This window comes from Ascaphus truei, chromosome 1 (assembly GCF_040206685.1).
Source record: "Ascaphus truei isolate aAscTru1 chromosome 1, aAscTru1.hap1, whole genome shotgun sequence".
Taxonomy (NCBI): Eukaryota; Metazoa; Chordata; class Amphibia; order Anura; family Ascaphidae; genus Ascaphus; species Ascaphus truei.
The window spans coordinates 255,734,513-255,751,218 of NC_134483.1; the positions used below are offsets into that span (position 1 = coordinate 255,734,513).

The 16,706-nt window shown below is 46.8% G+C and overlaps 1 protein-coding gene across 2 annotated transcripts in view; it reads left to right on the top strand.

Annotated features, from left to right (window-relative positions):
* LOC142496574 (uncharacterized) overlaps positions 1-16,706 on the top strand; it is a 32,037-nt gene that overhangs the window by 8,808 nt on the left and 6,523 nt on the right. The window lies entirely within an intron of this gene.

Here is a 16,706-nt window from a genome sequence, read left to right on the forward strand (position 1 = left end):
GTCCGGAGTGTAGGTTTGTCTTGACAGCAGGGTCAGGGATATAGATATCAGAGTAGTCTTTATACTTGCCGAGTTCAACGTAGGAGATATCCGGAGCGTAGAAGGTACTTTTGCCAAAGTCAGGGTTGGAGAGTGGAGAGTGGTCGAGGTGCAATGCCGAGTTCAGGATTAGAGAGGAGCGAGGAGTCAGAGGTAGCCAAGATCAGGAGCCAGAGGTTGGAGTAGTCAAAGCAAGCCGGTTCGGTACACAGAAGATCAAAAATTGAAACGAAGCAACAGGACAGGAACAAGGCAGGAATAGCAAGGGTAAACACAGTGTAACAAGAATCTATGCTCAGCCAATGTGCCTATAACATTGGTGAGCATATATAGGCTGGATCAGCCAGCCCCCATGGGGGGTGGAGCGGGGGGGCAGCCTCTGTGGTAGCTGTGATAGGTCCAGGGCTCAACGAGCAGGTGTAGCTGTTTGTGCAGCTAAAGAATCTTGACACGGAGCTTGGGGGCGTGGTGCATGTGTCACATGCGAGCTCGGCACGCAGTCAGTGTGCGTCATGATCCGGGGACGGAGCCAGAGTCCGCGGCGTCGGATGACGCCATTTTGGCACGCGTGCATGCTGCGCACGTCTGGTAAGGAATGTGGTCCATAGGCACCCCGCGCGTGCGCGGTGATGCTCGAGAGGATGCGCGGAGCGGCTGTACTTCGGTAATCCTTACAGTACCCCCCCCCCCCCTTCAGAGGAGACCTCTGGGCGAACCCTGCGAGGCTTCAGGGGGTATTTCAGGTGAAACTCTTTGATGAGTTCGGGTGCGTGGACTTGCTGGTGTGGAATCCAGGATCGTTCCTCGGGACGTATCCTCTCCAGTGAATGAGATACTGGATAGTCCCTTTAGAAAGCCTGGAGTCTAGGATGGCCTGAACTTTGTACTCCTGCTGGCCCTGTATGATTAGAGGACCCGGTGGTTCAGGAGATGGATCAGGGAAGCGGAGGCTGCAGTATGCAGGTTTCAGTAGTGAAATATGGAACACAGATGGAATCCTCATTGAAGAGGGGAGTTGCAGGCGGTATGCCACCGGATTGATTTTTTCCAAGATCTTGAATGGACCCAAGAATTTTGGGGCCAGTTTGAGTGTGGAGACTCTAAGGCGTATGTTCTGTGAGGACAGCCATACTTGGTCTCCCGGTCTCAGCTCTGGAGTTTCGCGATGGTAGCGGTCTGCCTGGGTCTTCTGTCTGACAGAAGCTTCTTTTAGGTTACTCTGGATCTTGGTCCATGAATTTTGCAGTGCTTGGATCCGGTCGTCCACTGCAGGAACCCCAGAAGGCGGGGAAGAGTTGGGCAGTCGTGCCGGATGAAAACTGTAATTTACGTAGAAGGGCGAGACCTGTGTGGATTCATTCCTCAGGGAATTATGGCCGAACTCTGCCCACAGGAGAAGGTCTGCCCAGTCGTCCTGAGTGTCCGCGATGAAGCAGCGCAGGTACTGCTCCAAGGACTGATTGGCCCTTTCTGTCTGTCCGTTTGTCTGCGGGTGGTACCCGGATGAAAAATGCAGGGAGATGTCCAATTTCTTTGTGAATGCCCGCCAGAATCTCGAGACGAACTGCGACCCTCTGTCCAATTCGATGGTCGTGGGAGTTCCGTGGAGACGTAAGATCTCCTTACAGAATATGTCCGCTAGTGTGGGAGAGTTCAGTAGGCCTTTAAGTGGAATAAAATGTGCCTGTTTCGAGAAGCGATCTATGACTACAAGTATAGTGTTCATACCTCTGGATCTTGGCAGCTCTACTATGAAATCCATAGATAGGTTCCTCCAGGGGCGGTCTGGGATGGGTAGGGGATTCAAGAGCCCTTGCGGTTTGCTGCGGGGTACCTTATTCCTAGCACATGTGGTGCATGCCTTGGTGAATTCCTTTATGTCGCCTTGCATGTCAGGCCACCAGAATGTCCGTGTGATTAAGTCTGCGGTTCTTTTGGTACCAGGATGACCGGCGGTTTTTGATGAGTGTCCCCATTCCAAGATCTTTTTGCGGAAGGGAAGTGCTGCGAAGAAGCATCCATCCAGGACCTCCAGACCTTCCGGAATGTTAGTTTGATCCCGCAGGATGTCATCCATTATGTCAAATGTGTTGGCGGAGATGATGAACCTGGCAGGCAGGATGGTTTCTGATTTGGCTTCGGTTTTGTTCTCTGTTACAAACTGGCGGGAAAGGGCATCTGCCTTTACGTTCTTGGAACCGGGTATGAATGATATGATGTAATTGAAACGAGAGAAGAATAGGGACCAGCGGGCTTGACGTGCTCCAAGTCGTTGAGCGCTTTCCAAGTACATGAGGTTCTTGTGGTCGGTGAGGATTGTAATGGGACTCTCTGTCCCTTCCAGTAGATGTCTCCACTCTTCTAAGGCTAGTTTGATGGCTAGTAGTTCTCTATTGCCCTCATCGTAGTTTTGCTGTGCCGATGAGAATTTTTTTAGAGAAGAAGGCACATGGGTGTAGGTTTGAAGACGGTGATCCTCTCTGTGACAAAATGGCGCCGGCTCCGATGTCTGATGCGTCCACCTCCAATGTGAAAGGTAGTCTGGAATTGGGGTGGATCAGTATGGGTGCAGAGATGAAGGCTTTCTTGAAGGCGTTGAAGGACTGGATAGCTGCAGGTGGCCAGGACACAACGTCAGCTCCTTTCATAGTGAGAGTCGTGATGGGTGCTACAATGGAAGAAAATTTGTGGATAAACGTTCTGTAGTAATTTTCAAAGCCTAGGAACCTCTGGATGCCCTTGAGGGACGTGGGAAGCGACCAGTCCATGACGGCTTTCAGTTTGGAGGGGCCCATGGAGAACCCCGAATCAGATATGATGTATCCTAGAAAGGTAGTGGATTTTTGATGGAAGATGCATTTTTCCAGTTTGGCGTAGAGGTGGTGTTGACGAAGGCGTAGAAGTACCTGTTTGACTTGGTTAATATGCTCTGAGATGGTCTTGGAAAAAATTAAAATGTCGTCCAGGTAAACAATAACGAATCTGTTCAGCAGGTCTCTGAATATTTCATTTACAAAGTCTTGGAAGACCGCTGAAGCATTGCACAGGCCGAACGGCATGACCAGGTATTCGTAGTGGCCGTCTCTTGTGTTGAATGTCGTTTTCCACTCGTCTCCTTGACGGGTCCTTACTAGGTTATAGACACCACGGAGGTCCAATTTGGTGAATATGGTGGATCCCTGTAGACGGTAGAACAGCTCCAATATCAATGGTAGTGGGTAGCGGTTTTTAATGGTGATCTTGTTTAGTCCTCGGTAGTCGATACAGGGTCTTAGAGTACCATCTTTCTTTTTGACAAAAAAAAATCCAGCCCCTGCCGGTGACGAGGATTTCCTGATGAACCCTTTTTGGAAGTTCTCCTGGATGTATTGGGACATAGCTTTCATCTCCGGGAGGGAAAGAGGGTAAGAGCGCCCTCTAGGCAGGATAGAACCAGGCAGGAGATCAATAGGACAATCGAAGGATCAATGGGGGGGGTAGTACCTCTGACCAGGCTTTGTCGAATACGTCTCTGAATTCAGTGTATTCTTCTAGTAAAACGTCTTGTGGCTCCTCTGGGGTCTTCATGCTGCAGATCTTTTGAGGTGGAACTGCGCATGTTGTGGAGCATTGTTGGTTCCAAGAGATGGGTCTTTGCTTGGCCCAGTTAATGAGTGGGTTACATAGTAGATGAGGTTGAAAAAAGACGTACGTCCATCAAGTTCAACCTATGCTAAATTTAGGCAACAGATACTTTATCCTATATCTATACTTACTTATTGATCCAGAGGAAGGAAACAAAAAACCCCATTAAGGGGAAAAATTAATTCCTTCCTGACTTCAAGAATTGGCAATCGGATTAATCCCTGGATCAACATCCTTCCCATGTATACTTATTTGGTATATCCCTGTATACCTTTCCCATCTAAAAAGATGTCCAACCTTTTTTGAACAAATCTATTGTATCTGCCATCACAGTCTCCATGGGTAATGAATTCCACATTTTAAGTGCCCTTACTGTAAAGAACCCTTTCCTTTGTTGCTGGTGAAATTTCCTTTCCTCCAACCTTAAGGGATGGCCCGAGTCCTTTGTACTGCCCGTGGGATGAATAGTTATTTTGAAAGCTCCTTGTATTGTCCCTGAATATATTTGTATATAGTTATCATATCCCCTCTTAGACGCCTCTTTTGTAATGTAAATAAATCTAATTTAGCTAGCCTCTCCTCATAAGTTAGAATGTCCATCCCCTTTATTAATTTGGTGGCTCTTCTCTGCACTCTCTCTAGTTCCATAATGTCTTTTCTTAGGATTGGTGCCCAAAATTGTACTCCATATTCAAGGTGTGGTCTTACTAATGCTTTGTAAAGGGCATAATTATGTTTACTTCCCTTCCATCCATTGCCCGTTTGATGCAAGATAAGATCTTGTTTGCCTTTGTAGCTTCTGCATGACATTGGGCACTATTGCTAAGCCTGCTGTCTACAAGCACTCCTAAATCCTTCTCCATCAAGGATTCCCCCAATATATCTCCATTTAATTTGTAAGTCGCCTTTTTATTCTTGCATCCCAAATGCATAACCTTACATTTATCTGTATTAAACCTAATTTGCCATTTACCTGCCCACGTTTCCAGTCTCTCCAAGTCCTTCTGAAGAGAAATTACATCCTGCTCTGATTCTATTACCTTACACAATTTAGTGTCATCAGCAAAGATGGAGACTTTGCTGTCGATCCCAACCTCAGGGTCATTAATAAACAAGTTAAAAAGCAGGGGTCCCAGTACCGATCCTTGAGGTACTCCACTCATGACTTTAGCCCAACCTGAAAAAGTTCCATTTATGACAACCCTCTGTTGTCTGTCCTTTAACCAGTTTTTAATCCAGATGCATATATTATTAGAGTCCAATTTTCTTTATTTTGTACACCAACCTCTTGTGTGAAACCGTATCAAAAGCCTTTGCAAAATCTAAGTAGACCACATCAATGGCATTACCCTGGTCTAAATTCCTACTTTCCTCCTCAAAGAAACAAATAAGGTTAGTTTGGCAAGATCTATCCTTCATAAATCCATGCTGACTATTACTAATAATTTTGTTTTCCATTAGGTATTCCTGAATATTATCCCGTATTAAACCTTCAAGTAGTTTCCCTGTTATTGAAGTCAGGCTTACAGGTCTGTAATTCCCCGGGTGTGATCAAGCTCCCTTTTTAAATATAGGCATCACATCTGCTTTACGCCAATCTTGTGGTACTGAGCCTGTGGAAATGGAGTCCTTGAATATTAAATATAATGGTTTTGCAATTACTGAGCTTAAATCCTTGAGAACTCTTGGATGTATGCCATCGGGCCCAGGTGCCTTATTTACTTTAATTTTTTCAAGTCGCTTATGAACTTCTTCCTCAGTTAAACCAATTGTTCATTAATATGGAGGTTGTGGCTTTCTCCTGTGGCGCTACTATTGAACTTGATTCTTCCCTGGTAAACACAGAGGCAAAGAATTTGTTTAATACCTCTGCTTTTTCCTTATCTCCAATAATCTGCCTACCCATCTCACACTGAAAGGGTCCTATATTTTCTTTTCTCATTTTTTTGTTATTAAGGTACTTAAAGAACTTTTTAGGGTTGACCTTACTTTCTATTGCAATCCTTTTTTCATTATCCATTTTTGCTAATTTGATTGGCCTTTTGCAATTTTTGTTACATTCCTTGAGGAAGTGTGTTGAGACACGAAACGCGTAGGGCATTTTTTATCCATATATAGGACATTTAGTGGCTTATATTTACAAGCAGTACAAGTGCTGAGTGCATTTTTCCAACAACTGTGGGGCAAGGAGGTGCAGATCGCCTTTTCCTGTATCTTCAACTGGAGATTGCCAGGTTCTGACGTCACATCCGGCAACGTCATTTCCGGTCCGCCACGAGGACGGCGTCACTTCCGGTTTTTGCCAGTAGAGAGACGCAGAAGGAATACAAGGCATCTGAGGCACCCAGCGGATCCCCCACACGCGGTCACCAGCCTCCATTGGTACTATGCGAACTACCAGCAGCCGTCCTGTGAGTGTTATCTAGGTTTTAACCCACCGGAGCGGTCTGTCAGCCATTTGTCCTTATTATCTTCTAGTTTAATAAATCAACTTTTATCATTAGCTTTGCTTAAGTGTTGTTTGTCTAGTGTGTCTGTTTGTTTTGTCTGTTTATGCCAGCCAGTTGCAATTATGTCTGTATAAATTGTTTAAACTGTGTTGCACTAAATATTTCTTTTTTCATTGCATGTTCCACTTCCACTGCATCAAGTCTTATCTGAATACCCCAGGATACAGAGACTGTTGATTTCCTTGGGACTGGAACTATTTCTACTGGATATCCAGGATTCCATTATTTTTGGACTCATTAGGCGTCGGTATCTCTTTTGTTTATTTGCTGTTTATTCTGATTGTACTGTCAAGTTACCACCAGGCTGCCTTCCGACCATAGGGCTCACCCTTAGAGTAGGGTCAATTGTTTGTAATCCCCATTAGCGCTATTATACATCACTCCCCTTTTCATTCCTTATAATTCTGATACGATGTCTCTGTCCCTTCTGACTTAAAGAATCTAAACGCCTTCCTCTTCTTGTCCATTTCCTCCCCTAACTGTTTATTTAGCCACATTGGTTTTGACTTATTTCTTTTATACTTATTACCCAAGGGTATACACTGATAAGTGTGCTTTTCTAACAATGTTTTAAAGACTGCCCATTTATCTTCTACATTTTTCCCTGCAAAAACATCATCCCATTGTATTACTACTAGATTAGACCCCGTTTATTAAAATCTGCCTTTCTAAAGTTTAAAGTCTTTGTTGAACCCAAGTAATCTGTTTTTTGATCATTTATTTCAAATGAGACCATGTTATGATCACTGTTACCCAAATGTTCCAGGACTTCAATATTTGTTATTACTTCTACATTGTTTGATATGACCAAATCCAGAACTGCCCCTCTCCTGGTTGGTTCCTCAATAATTTGGGTCATATAATTGTCTTTAAGCACCCCCAAAAACCTGTTCCCTTTTGTTGTAACGCTAATCTCATTGCCCCAGTCTATGTCTATAAAATCCCCCATTATGCAAACATGACCCAGTTTTGATGCCTTCTCCATTTGCAAAAGTATTTTAGCTTCCTCAATCTCACAGATATTTGGTGGTTTATAGCATATTCCCACAAACATTTTCTTTATACTTTTACCTCCACTGCTAATTTCTATCCACAAGGTCTCTAGGTCTCTACATTTTCATCATTCCCTTCATAGACATCATCCATTATAATAGGTTTTAGAGCCGGTTAAACATATAAACATACTCCACCTCCCCTTCTATTTGTTCGATCCTTCCGAAAAAGAGAATAACCCTCTAAATTAACTGTCCAGTCATGAGTTTCATCCCACCATGTTTCAGTAATGCCTATGATGTCATACTGCTCCCTTGTAGCTATTAATTCAAGCTCCCCCATTTTATCTGTCAGGCTTCTTGCATTAACAAGCATGCATTTAAGTTTTTTTTTTCAGCCTGTACTATTATCTTATCTGCTCCTTTCTTTCTGCTCCCACTTGGTTTAGTCTTTAGAAGTTTTCTAGTATTATCTCTATTTACTATGGGTATCTGACTGCTTCTCAAACTTGCACTTGCCCTCATTCTACCTCCATACAACCTTGTATCCTCATCTATTCCATTTAGTTCATTATCTGTTTCATTCCCCTCCCCCCTCCATCCTAGTTTAAAATCTCCTCCAACCTTTTTAGCATTCTCCCCCCTAGAACAGAAGATCCCTCTTCATTGAGGTGCAATCCGTCCCTAGAATATAGATGGCACCTGTCAGAAAAGGAGTCCCAGTGCTCTAAAAACCCAAACCCCTCCTTCCTGCACCACTTTCTTAGCCATGCATTAACCTCCCTTATCTCTGACTGTCTCCCTGCGGTAGCGCATGGCACTGGTAGTATTTCAGAAAATACTACCTTGGAGGTCCTTGCCTTAAGCTTTTGGCCTACATCCCTGTAATCATTTATTTAGGACCCTCCATCTTTCTCTAACTTTGTCATTGGTGCCAACATGTACCAAGACCGCCGGGTCAATCCCAGCCCCCCCCAACAATCTGTCTACCCGATCCGCAATGTGCCGAACCCGAGCACCCGGGAGACAACAAACTGTTCGGTTCATGCGGTCCCGGCAACAGATTGCCCTATCTACCTTCCTAATAATGGAGTCCCCTACCACCAAAATCTTTCTTTGTATCTGAGCATCCTGGGTCCCCACTGTGCTAGAGGAACTATTCCCCTGGCTGCTAGAGGAATTTGTCTCCCCCAGCCTTGCCATTTCTGCCCCAACATTCCCAATATCTTCACTCAACATGGCAAATCTATTGGGATGTGTCAGCTCAGAAACAACCTGCCTCTCCCTATTGCCCCTGCTTCCCCTTCTAACTGTCACCCAGCTACCTACCTGCTCCTCACTAACAGCGCCACCATCTGCACCACTAGTCGAAGCAAGGGCCTGCTCAGTTAGCTCTAATTCCCTTTCAAGATTGCCAATGTCCCTCAATATTGCAAGTTGCCTCTTCAGATCAGCAATCTCTGACTCTAAAGAGACCACCCGCTCACACCTCTCACAGCGGTATGCTCCTTGGAACAGCTGCTCCAAGTGCACATACTTGTGGCAAGATGTGCATTGAGTGGCATTTTCAATCCTGCTCATTCTAGCAACTATTAAGTTTAGAAGTACTAACAGTAAACTGTACTTCAATAACTATACCTTGTTTAACTGCTTCCTTGTTCAAATTGCTTCTGGTTCTAACTGCACACACTTTAACCAACCAGCACTTGAAATCAACCACACAGATCAATCAGTACACGCAAGCTCAGGATTCGTTAGGTTGTGGCGTTGTAGCCAAGGAAGGCCCAGGATGATCTCGCCGGATGGTGAGTGGATCACGTCTAAGGTTATGTTCTCCCTGTGGGTCTGTTCGCATACCAGGGAGATTTCCGCGGACTCTAGGATGATGAAGGCCGGCTGCAGGGGACGTCCATCAATGGCCTCCAAACCCACCAGGGTTTTTCTTTTTTCCAATGGGATGTTGTTCCTTGTGGCGAATTCTTGGTCTATGAAGTTTCCTGCGGAACCAGAGTCGATGAAGGCGGATGCGCTCACCGCGAGGCCCGGAGCCTGAAGGGATACAGGAATCAGGATTCTGTTGGGTAGGGGTTCTTTGGTGATGGAAGAGTTGAAAAGTACTCCCATGGGGGTTCCTCTGGGACTCCGTGGGGATTGGTCATTTCCCGACTTGAGTGGGCAGAGGAGGGCTAGGAGTAACAAGAATCTATGCTCAGCCAATGTGCCTATAACATTGGTGAGCATATATAGGCTGGATCAGCCAGCCCCAATGGGGTGGTAGCTGTGATAGGTCCAGGGCTCAACGAGCAGGTGTAGCTGTTTGTGCAGCTAAAGAATCTTGACACGGAGCTTGGGGGCGTGGTGCACGTGTCACATGCGAGCTCTGCGCGCAGTCAGTGTGCATCATGATCCGGGGGCGGAGCCAGAGTCCGCGGCGTCGGATGACGCCATTTTGGCGCGCATGCATGCTGTGCGCATCTGGTAAGGAATGTGGTCCATAGGCACCCCGCGCGTGCGTGGTGGTGCTCGAGAGGATGCGCGGAGCGGCTGTTTTTCGGTAATCCTTACAGCGGCACAAACGCACACAGAGAGACAGTGGGAGAGATACACACAGAGAGAGAGAGACAGAGACAGAGAGACAGAGACAGAGAGAGTGATACACAGAGAGAGTGATACACACAGAGAGAGTGATACACACAGAGAGAGTGATACATACAGAGAGAGTGATACACAGAGAGAGAGAGAGACACAGAGAGAGAGAGAGACACAGAGAGAGAGAGAGACACACAGGGCCTTATTCAGAGAGGGTTGATAAAAAAAATCGCCATGACTTTTAAAATGACGCTTTTTTTGCCGTTCCTATCACGGTATTCAGAAAAGCTCGATAAACAATCATATTCCATTTGTGAAACTCGGCGATAATGTTGATGCGATGTGATCGCCTCTGTCATTTGTGGCAAATGGATCATAAGTGTCGATGTTTTTATCAACTGGATTTGAACTTTGTTTTCCTCTCGGCGATATTTTTGCGAGACATTCCAAATCCCAAAAGCCTATTTAAATGGTGTCTTTCTTTTAATCAGTGTCTGTGCTGCTGTGCGGAAGTGAGAGACACACAGGCTAGTGGCATTGAGAGAGCTAGAGTTGTTTTAAAGTTTGAAAGGATTGTGTTTTGTTGTTAAATTTGCTGTACTATTGTGTGTTATTGTGAGTGTGAAAGTGTTTGTTTGGTGCGTCATTTATTTGATTTAGATCTTATTTGTGAGTGATTGTGTAATGTGTTGTTATGGACGACAGTAGTGGAAGTGACCGTGTGAGTGAGCGTAGGAGTGACCGTGTGAGTGAGCGTAGGAGTGAGCATGTGAGTGCCCGTGAGGGTGGTCGTGAGGGTGGTCGTGAGCGTGAGGGTGCTCGTGAGGGTGGTCGTGAGCGTGAGGGTGGTCGTGAGGGTGATCGTGAGCATGAGGGTGGTCGTGAGGGTGGGCATGAGGGTGAGCGTGGTCGTGAGGGTGAGGGTGGTCGTGAGGGTGACCGTGGTCGTGAGGGTGGTCGTGAGGATGACCGTGGTCGTGAGGGTGACCGTGGGCGTGTTAGTGAGGGTGGTCGTGAGCGTGTGAGTGGCGGGGTATCTGTTGGTGGTGGTATGTCTGTGCGTGTTGGGGACAGTGCGAGTGTCCTTCAGTCTGTTCCATTAACAACAGGGGAGAGCAGCAGAGCAGCTCAGTAGTTAAAAAGAAGACTGTACGCAAGAAGCGGATCGAAAAGAAACGCAATATGAAGTTTATTTAGCGGTATGATCGTCTTTATGGAAAATTAGTCGGTAAAATCATTATGCAAATGTGTCATACAAATAATGATTTACATGTATTCGTTAATATTTGTGCTTAGACATTGATATCACATAAGGATATACATGTGATTGTTTACGTATATGCATGCTATTATTTAGCGTACTGGCATCGCCCCTCGTCATGTTCGCGGACAGACTTATATTTAGAACCAGAGACATAACATAAAACACAGACATGTATATTTAGGCACTGTACCGTATATAAGTTTTTCTGGATGTGCACTGAGCTTTGTCTGTGTTTTATGTTATGTCTCTGGTTTTAAATACATATTGCCATGCTCAGTAGCACTCCTCTGTGAAACTTATATGCTTATATATATGTTGTGGGTATTTTGGGGGTTCAATTTGAGCTTGTAGGTGTTCTGTATGTTTTATAATTCTTGTGCAGCTAGTCTTGGCTGTTTTGGAGGGTGGCAACCTCCTATCCAATTGAAGCTCACTCCCTCCCACATTTAAATGGTTAAAAGCTCACTCCATGGCATCTCCAACTATCAGGGGAACTTGCCTGCATGCAGTGTGATTGTGACAAATCTATTACAGAGTGGTTTTCCTGGTAATGTACAGGTTAATAAAAGCTTCAATCAGACTTAGAACTTTTGCAACTTATATTGACAGATTTATTATAAATCATTCTTCCTGGCAATGCACAGGTTATTAAGAATTTATATTAGTGTAGGGACCCTTGAAACGTGGTCTGCCGTGAAGTTTGGCTCAAGGGCTTACAACAATTTGGCCAAAATGTTAAACTAAAAGACCATTTTATTTATTAGTTATTTATACATGTATATTTAGGCACTGTACCGTATATAAGTTTTTCTTGATGTGCACTGAGCTTTGTCTGTGTTTTATGTTATGTCTCTGGTTTTAAATACATATTGCCATGCTCAGTAGCACTCCTCTGTGAAACTTATATGCTTATATATATGTTGTGGGTATTTTGGGGGTTCAATTTGAGCTTGTAGGTGTTCTGTATGTTTTATAATTCTTGTGCAGCTAGTCTTGGCTGTTTTGGAGGGTGGCAACCTCCTATCCAATTGAAGCTCCCTCCCTCCCACATTTAAATGGTTAAAAGCTCACTCCATGGCATCTCCAACTATCAGGGGAACTTGCCTGCATGCAGTGTGATTGTGACAAATCTATTACAGAGTGGTTTTCCTGGTAATGTACAGGTTAATAAAAGCTTCAATCAGACTTAGAACTTTTGCAACTTATATTGACAGATTTATTATAAATCATTCTTCCTGTCACGGGAATATAAGAGTGCTCACCACAAACCGGACTGGACCGCGAGGCCGAGGTGGGGATACAGGAAAACCACCGCCCTACAGCCGCGTGAGCGGGTCCGGTAAGCAGAGTCGTGTAGATCTCCTTGTTCGGGAGAGGAGAGAGTAGAGTGGTAGAGGTACTTGCCAGATCCGGGGTAGGAGAGATCAGGAGTAGTCGGTGTCCAAAGCCAGGGTCGAGGAGAGGAGAAGGTAGAAGTTCGTTGGGCGAGCCGGGGTTCGAGGGTGCCAGAGATCGGGAGTCCAGGTTCAGGCTAGGGTCTGTGACGGAAGACAAAAGCAGACTGCGAAGTAGCTTGTAGCAAGCACAACTAGAGACTGACTATGCTCAGCAATCAGCTCAGGGCTGGAGGCACTAAATACTGACAGGAACCAATGAGAACCTCCAGCGGTGATGTCAGACGTAGGTAGAGCGCTGATAGGCTGAGGCAGGATGCAGAACAGGTGGGAACGGAACAATAACATTGGCGGCAGTAGAGATGGACATAGTAGCGCGCGCGCGACGGAAGGGGCGGGTTGAGTTCGCCGGACTGAAAGGCAATAGCCGTAGGCGTGCGCGGCCTTTCCACGGCGGCGCGCATGGGCAGCAGGGGCTGCCGGGAGTTCAGGAAGAAGAGGAGGTCCACGTGACCGGGTGCCGCGCGCCCCGGCAGCCGAGGTAGGAACCGCAGCGGGCAGCGGCCTTACAGTACCCCCCCCTTCAGGGTCGGACACCGGACGATCCTTACCAGATTTAAGCGGAAACTTAGAATGAAATGCCCGTACCAGCCTGGGGGCGTGGATTTGAGGAATCCATGCCCTTTCTTCGGGTCCAAAACCCCTCCAATGCACCAAATACTGGAGGCCTCCTCTAGAGATGCGAGAATCTACAATGGATTGTACCTCAAACTCTTCTTGTCCATTGACAAGTCTGGGGGAAGATGTGATGTGTTGGATCAGAGGATTGGGTACAAACGGTTTGAGTAGAGAACAATGAAAGGCGGAGGGAATCTTCATGGTAGCAGGTAGTTTGAGTCGGTAGGTAACCGGATTGATCCTCTTCAATATAGGGAATGGACCGATAAATCGGGGTGCCAGCTTTGGGGATGTGACCTTCAAGCGTATGTTCTTAGTAGATAGCCATACTTTCTGACCTGGAACGAAATCGGGTGGTCTCTGACGATGCCGATCCGCCTGCTTTTTCTGCATGGCTGTGGCCCGCTTGAGATTATCCCGAATCCTGGACCAGGAAGCTTGAAGATCCCGAATCCTCTCTTCTGCAGCTGGAACTCCTGTACTCGGCCCAGACTGAGGAAGGGTGGAGGGATGAAAGCCAAAATTAGAGAAGAATGGAGACTGTAATGTGGACTCATTCCTGAGATTATTGTGAGCGAATTCCGCCCAAGGAAGTAGGTCGAGCCAATTGTCCTGAGAGTCCGATATGAAACAACGGAGGAACTGCTCCAGTGACTGATTGGTTCGTTCAGTTTGACCATTGGTCTGTGGGTGGTATCCCGAGGAGAAGTGAAGTGCCACATTAAGTTTTTTACAGAAGGCCCTCCAGAATTTTGAAACAAATTGTGACCCCCGATCAGAAACTATGGTCTGAGGTGACCCATGGAGCCTTGACAAATACTTCGGCAAGTTTAGGGGCACTGGGTAGACCTTTAAGTGGGATAAAGTGCGCTTGTTTAGAAAAGCGATCGACCACTACTAATATAGTGTCCATACCCTTGGATTTGGGTAGGTCGACAATAAAGTCCATCGAGAGATGTTCCCAAGGACGATCGGGAATAGGGAGGGTTTGCAGGAGTCCTGGAGGTTTATTCCATGGAGTCTTGTTCTGTGCGCAGGTGGAATATGCTGAGACGAAATGTTGAATGTCCTTACGCATGCTAGGCCACCAAAACGTTCGTTGCAGGAGGTCAATAGTCCTTTTGATCCCTGGATGACCTGCCGTTTTAGCAGCGTGCCCCCATTGCATTACCTTCTGACGGAAGGTAGGGGGTGTAAAAAGTCGTCCAACTGGCACCCTGAGACCCTGCGGGATTTGATCTTGAACCTTGGTGATCTCTGATAGTGCGTCAAAGGTACTGGCAAACAGGACACATTTCGGAGGAAGGATAGTCTCTTGGGGATCTTCGGTTTTGTCCTCTACAGAGAATTGACGAGACAGTGCATCGGCTTTAGTGTTTTTGGAACCCGGGAGATATGAAATCAGGAAGTTGAACCGGGTGAAGAAAAGGGACCAACGTACCTGCCGAGCGCTCAGACGGCGGGCAGTCTCAATATATAAGAGGTTCTTATGGTCCGTAAGGATGGTGACGGGGTATTCAGTGCCTTCCAATAGATGTCACCACTCTTCCAAAGCCATCTTGATCGCGAGGAGCTCACGGTTACCCACATCATAGTTCCGTTCGGCTGCAGAATTTTTTTTAGAAAAGAATGCGCAGGGATGCAGTCTGGCCTGTGGGTTCTTCCTTTGAGATAAGATCGCCCCTGCCCCTATGTCCGACGCATCCACCTCGAGAGTGAAGGGCTGTGCTGGATCACGATGCACCAAGATAGGTGCTGTGACAAAGGCTTCCTTGAGAACCTGAAAAGCCATGATGGCATCGGGGGACCATAGTGCGGGATTGGCGTTCTTCTGAGTGAGGGCCGTGATGGGTGCGACCAGCGAGGAAATTTTTTTTATGAACCTGCGGTAATAGTTGGCAAAACCTAAAAACCTCTGTACCGCTTTCAAAGAGAGGGGGCGAGGCCAGTTCAAGACGGCTTCCACCTTGGTAGGATCCATCGCGAGTCCTGTGTCGGAGATTATGTACCCCAAAAATGACGTCGATGACTGATGGAAGTGGCATTTTTCAAGCTTTGCGAACAGTCGGTTCTCCCGTAACCTCTGAAGTACTTGTTTGACATGCCGAGTATGTTCCAGGGGATTCTGCGAGAATATCAGGATGTCATCTAGGTAGACCACCACGTGTTGATCCAGCAGATCTCTGAAGACGTCATTAACAAAATCCTGGAAGACAGCTGGCGCGTTACAGAGACCAAAGGGCATCACGAGGTACTCATAGTGCCCATCACGCGTGTTGAAGGCTGTCTTCCACTCATCTCCCTTACGAATCCGGACCAGATTGTAGGCTCCACGGAGATCTAGTTTGGAAAAGATAGTGGCGCCTTGTAACCTGTCGAAAAGTTCGGCAATCAAGGGAAGGGGATACCGATTCCTGACAGTCACCTTGTTGAGGCCACGGTAATCGATGCAAGGACGAAGTGTGCCGTCCTTTTTCTTTACAAAAAAGAAACCTGCTCCTGCTGGAGAAGAGGACTTACGTATGAAGCCTCTCTGGAGGTTCTCCTGTATATAAAGTTTCATCGCCTTGGTCTCGGGGGGGGAAAGTGGGTAGGTACAACCTCTGGGGGGAATCGCGCCAGGAAGAAGGTCGATTGGGCAATCGTAGGCGCGATGGGGTGGTAATTCCTCCGCCTGAATCTTGTCGAAGACATCTCTGAACTCCCAGTAGGCGTCCGGAAGAAGGGGATTCTTGGGTTCCGGATGTGTGGCAGCTACTAGGGCATTAGATGAAACCAGACAAGTGTCTTGACACCGATCTCTCCAGGTGAGGGGTTGTGACTGAAGCCAGTCGATCTGGGGATTATGGTGCTGGAGCCATGGAAGACCCAATATCACGTCTACTGCCGGCGTGTGGATGGCATCCAACTGAATTTGTTCGGAATGGTGTCCTGACATCTTAAGACGGAGGGGAATGGTCTGATGAGAGATAAATGCGGGTTGCAAAGGCCTACCGTCAATGGCTTCAAGGCCTACGGGCCAATCCTTGGCTACCAGAGGGATCTGGTGTCTCTCCGCAAATGATTGATCAATGAAATTCCCCCCAGAACCGGAGTCTAGAAAGGCCCTCGTAGAGATGTCTCCAAAGTCCCCTGATAGAGTTATAGGAAGAAGTATCTTAGATGGTAGTTTGGGAGAGAAAGGAGAGGTTACCATGGCCAGTGTAGTTCTCCCAGTACTCACTGGGGGCTGGCGTTTCCCGACTTGGAGGGACAGGTACTCACCAGGTGTCCACCATTACCGCAGTAGAGGCAGAGACCCGCCCGACGGCGACGTAGTCTTTCCGTTAACGAAAGGCGAGCTCCACCCAACTGCATGGGTTCTTTGGAGGATACGGCAACGGGCTCCCCTGGAGCTGTATGTGAAGAGAAAGTGGATTGGGTACCTTTTAGACGCTTTCCTTTCTCTACTCTTCGCTCCTGAAGCCGCTGGTCCATACGGATACTGAGTGCGATGAGTGCATCCAATGATGTAGGGCGCTCCAGTGCGGCCAGCTCGTCTTTGAGGGTGTCATTCAAACCCTGCCAAAACACTGCGGCGAGTGCTTCATCATTCCACTTTGTTTCAGCGGAAATG